Below are 5,406 nucleotides of genomic sequence, written 5' to 3'. Positions count from 1 at the left end.
CAAAGCCACTATTACACTTACAAGCACTTCTCACTCTACATACAATCTCTACCAGACAGCCTAAGCCACTTGGTAGAGATACATTGGCTGTATCGGGACGTCCCGACTTCGGGCGGGATAGGCTGGTCCTGCAGTGGATACTCAAACGGTTGATGATGATCATTCATTCATTGCCAGACGCCAGGTATCCCAGACGGGTTGGCCAATGGCTTTTTTGTTAATTGTTTTTACAGGGAGGGGCACTAATCCTCCACCAACCCACTTGACACGTAGGGATGCCAACAGCATCTGGTGCTCCCAGGCGGTCACCCATCCAAGTACTAACCAGTCCCAACGTTGCTTAACTTCGCTGATCGGACGGGAAGCGGTGTACTCAACGTGGTATGGCCGAATATATTCCCATTACAGTGGGCATAAATTATTCTGAGGCACCCTTCTGTCTATTTACTCGTATCTATCTACATGCATATAAATATATCAGGCAATAAGTCAAACATTTAGTTTGTGTATCTATTGCAGTTAAACCTCCAAATCTGGTCAGGTCTGGTATAAACAAGTCAGAATCTGACGTCACATTTTGTGTAATATATAACTATACTCTTTTTATTTTAACTTGGACTCCATTTCCGTCCTTCTACAGTTTATTTCATGTAGCTCAGTGGAAGAAAGGACAGTAGTAAGGATATATATCCTTTTCTTATATATATATATATATATATATATATATATATATATATATATATATATATATATATATATATATATATATATATATATATATATATATATATATATATATAATCATTGATGATGATGATTATATAATTATATATATATATATATATATATATATATATATATATATATATATATATATATATATATACCAGACCTGACCAGATTTGGAGGTTTAACTGCAATAGATACACAAACTAAATGTTTGACTTATTGCCTGATATATTTATATGCATGTAGATAGATACGAGTAAATAGACAGAAGGGTGCCTCAGAATAATTTATGCACACTGTAATGGGAATATATTCATACCTTCATACACTCTGACTCATTCATAAACTTCCTTTTGAGAAATGTAAAAGACGTGGACGTACATGGAAAATAAGGCTGTGAAAACTGATTTTGAAGTGTTTTCGGAATTTTACAACGTGATCAAAGGTGGCAGTGGAGACGTGACGTTTGGACAACCCCTCGTACATGACAACATTTCACGCTTCCTTAAGTCTGAGGCAAACTGCTGGATCAATTATCGTTGTTACCGTGTTAGAGGTACATCTTCCATGTGGAAAAAATATATATTCAAGAACGACTTAAAAACTGTTTAAGACGTAAATAGCTCATTATAGTATGCATCCATTGTTTTTTTCTCTAAGACATCCTCATATATATATATATATATATATTTATATAATTCACCACTGACACTTGCTTTATGACTTGACAAAGAGCTAGAGGGCATTTAAAACCACTAAACTATCCTATGATTGGTGGTGGAGACCATAATTCACTCACTTGATATAATGCTGCCTACTTCATCCTTCACCTTTTTCACTCCTTTTGTGTCTCTGCCCTGTTGCCTCTTGTTTCTCCCATTATTCCTGTTACATTTTATTATTCATCTTTCCTTTTCAGGTGGGTTTAGACTGAGTGATAAGCCAATTAGTTTCCTGTAAGCCAGGAAACCATTTACAATGCTGAGTGGTAACCATGTACTGGAAAGAAAAGAATAACAATCAAAAGGAACGCTGCCTGCTGGCTGATAACCTGTGGATGTTTCCTGCTGTTTGTCACGGGGTTTTTAAGATAAATGCAATATTAAAGAATAATTATTAATAATGCTGATAGCAGGACAATGAATTGTCTTGCTAAAAATCAAGCAATGATTATTCTGGCTTGCTTCGCCGATTCTCTAAGAACGAGAATTTATAAACTTTCTCAACAGTACACAGCAGAGACTAATTCCTCACAATTGCTGTTAATTAGTACTGTTAGCCTCTGAAGAAAGTGACTTCACCCCTGACAATCAATAACTGATGCTATTAATGATATCAGGCTCTTGCTGATGCATTAACTCCTAGATGGCACAATGGATTTTAAGCTTAATACAACAAAACTGGCCTAAGTACCAGTTATGAATAGCAAAGCGTTTATGCAAGCTAGGAGCTATAAGTGAAATAAGCTCAATGGAGAAATGAAACACGAGTTTATATTACATTATGCTCGAGAAAAAGAACTGTTAAATTTATTGATTACAAAAGAATAAATTTATGTTACATTTCAAAGTGAATTCAAATAAGGAGATTGCACTCACTCGCTCACTCAAAAGCTAAACTCTTAAGCCTAGGAAAAAACGAAAAGAAATACTGGTCAAAGAGTGGACTAAGCGGATGATTGGGCGTCGTTACTGGAAGGACACTGCACTCGCTGTCTCTCTGGAATTCAACGGCGGCGGCGGGAACTGAGTGTCGTTACTAAGGAAGGACACTGCCACACACAACCTGCTTCCGCGGCGTACAAATCTTGACTGCCTAAATCTTGGGAAGGAGGGGAGCATTGTGGCCGCATCACCAACGGCTAGAATGAGCAAAACACGCCCACAACAAATCGCTCAGTGGAAGCGCCAATGTCTTGCACAAAGACGATCATTTATGACATTGAAAAATTGTTTTGAAAACACTCCCGACCGGGTGAGCAGTTAACTGAATGATAAACACTGGGATTCTACTGGAGTTCGCGGTTTCCCACTAAATTTAATGTCATGAGCCGACTCGTGACATTGTTGACCTTACCTACTGGCCGGATGAACGTTTCACCAGCTAATGATATTCCTTCATAATGTGGTTACCTACTGACTGGTGTTACTTGCTGATCTGGTTAAATGATGTTACTGGCAAGTACAGGAATGCTGCTTCAGTGTCACTTGTTTAGTAATTAATTACTGATGTGGTTATTTTTTTTATCCCGCCCCATCCCGACGTTTTTGGACCTTTTTTTTTTTTGGCTCAAACATTCGCTTTTGGTGAGAAACATCGAAAATTCATAGAGAAATCGCTCACCTGAGGTTTAAAATACCCGATTAAGGTACAAGTCCTTCCTTACCTGACTGGGTTTTCTAACAGGCTGGCACCAAAGAAAACGAGTTCTATGGGAGGGTAACTATTTTATCCACTCATAAACAGTATTTATTTATTTACTTGGTACGAATTTATATGTAGTACAAGAGTATATTGGTTTTCAAACAGTAATATAGGCATTATAAGCATTGTTTCACTCACTAACTCATCACCATTCATGACCTTTTTTTTCCCACATTACCTGATCATCATTTCTTCCTCTAATGCTATGTAAACATTGTCATCGATTGGGGAATCACTCTGGCCCTGAATGTCTTTATTGGCCAGGTCACTGGTAACAGGTGAATTTCCGAGACAATGGCGTGCAGGGGGAGGGGAGAGGTTATGCGGTGTAAGGCATTGTTCCTGCTTGTCATCTCGTAGAGGAATAGAGGAAGGTGTCCCGTGTATAAGTGCCAAAAATCACTCGCGAAATTACTCGCGAAAATTGAAAATTGTGCAAATTAGGGACCTTGCAATGTTGCCGCGTTAATTCACATCGCCGGGACGGCGCGTGTTAGTGTAGTTAACTGCTGTTAAGTGTTACTTGCTGATAAGATTAAATTATGTTACCTGCAAATACAATAATGCTATTTCAGTATTAACTGTTGAATAATTATCTGCTGATGTTGTTACCTGTTATTTATGGTCAGTAGTTAGGCTCCCAGAACCCTGAAATTTTAGCGAACACCCAGTGCACGTGATGATATTACAGATATGGATTTTTTTTTTTTTTTTAATATGCCCAATTCCTTGCAGATCTTAGCACTCCCTTTCTGAGGGTCAGCACTCTATCTGCATGCCACACATATTCATAAATGATCGTTTTGTCGCCAGTACCCACCGTCCATACTGAACAGATGGTAAGACTGTTTCATTCATGACTGGGGTGGGTGCATGGGGAGGCAGGGAGGGAGGGGGGGTTATGACAACAGTGGGTTTTGCGGAAGGTCAGTAAAGTCTGTCTTACCGGAAAACAAACAGACTCTTTCCTGCCCCAGCCTGAGATCGAACGTGTGCCCTTTCAAACATTAGATCACTTCTCTAACCATCTGACCTCCATGTCCATTTGGGGATTAGAATCAGTGCACCTACCTCACATAATTAGTATTTCAAGCGGCATCTTAAACCACCATCCCATCAACTGTTTCTATGAGCTACATCACTCATCACTTAAACCATTCCATCTCCTGTATTCTCATGTCATATAAGACCTCTTTCTATGTAGCTGAAATATGTAATGTAACTTGTATGTTTTAATTTTTGTCTTGTAAATACTGTAGTGCTATTAATCCATATCTAATCTTTTGGTGGAGAAAAGTGATGATGATGATGATGATGATATTCGGCAAGTATTCTTAGTACTGGGTGTGTGGATAGTTTATTTGTATAGTTTAACATGCAATATTTGTTGGGAACAAAATTCCACTACTATTTCACCTTTTCTAAGCTTGAATTTTCTGTTTCTACTAAAATTCCTACGCAGAAAGGGATTCTTCTCTGCTCGCAGATAATTGTCTTTGATGTAAAGCATCAAGGCAGAATATGAGGGGCATTGCCAAAGTCTGAAGTAGTCATAGTGGGGCACTGGGCAATCTTGTGTCCCTGACTGCACGGTGATGTGTATTCTCAAGTACAGGACGGTCCATTTTGAAATGCTGTACTGTTTGTCCTGCTTCACCAGCCATATATTTTTTTCCTTCTTGTCCCTAATTAACAAATAACTTTGTGGACTTTTGTTAATATTCACTTTTTCAGGTAATTATATTCAGCTAAGGACAGCCCCCAAGTAGATATAAAAGCTTCCACACGCACTGCAGCCTTAGCACCGTCATACATACTCTTCACAGCACTCAACTTCCCATCTACTCCATATATTCTTAATACTTTCCACAATCCTAGTCTATCCACCCTGTCATATGCTTTTTCCAAATCCATGAAGGCTGCATACAGCTTCTTTCCTTTCTCTAGAAACTTTTCCACTAGCGATCTAAGAATGAATATCTGATCTACACAACCTCTTCCCTTCCTAAAACCTCCCTGTTCTTCTCCAACTAATTCCTATGCTATTTCCCTAACTCTGTCATTAAGCATCCTACCATATACTTTTCCTATTACACTAAAAAGACAAATGCCCCTATACTGTAATTGCCACATATAGTTATCTGAAAAAGCACATATGAAAAAAGGCCCACAAAGTGAGTTGGTTAACCCGTCGTGTCCCAGGGACGTAAATTCACGTCCTCACATGATGTGCACTCATATCCCGGAGACGTG

At 38.7% G+C, this 5,406-nt stretch overlaps 1 pseudogene; it reads right to left on the bottom strand.

Annotated features, from left to right (window-relative positions):
- Window positions 1-276: 276 nt before the first annotated feature.
- On the bottom strand, window positions 277-395 carry LOC145396978 (5S ribosomal RNA; annotated as a pseudogene).
- Window positions 396-5,406: the final 5,011 nt, after the last annotated feature.

The sequence above is a fragment of the Coenobita brevimanus genome, chromosome 4, assembly GCF_032717465.1.
Source record: "Coenobita brevimanus isolate Jiangsu-jjx chromosome 4, ASM3271746v2, whole genome shotgun sequence".
Classification (NCBI taxonomy): Eukaryota; Metazoa; Arthropoda; class Malacostraca; order Decapoda; family Coenobitidae; genus Coenobita; species Coenobita brevimanus.
Note: the sequence above shows the minus strand (reverse complement) of the source record. Positions and strands in the feature narration are given on the sequence as shown.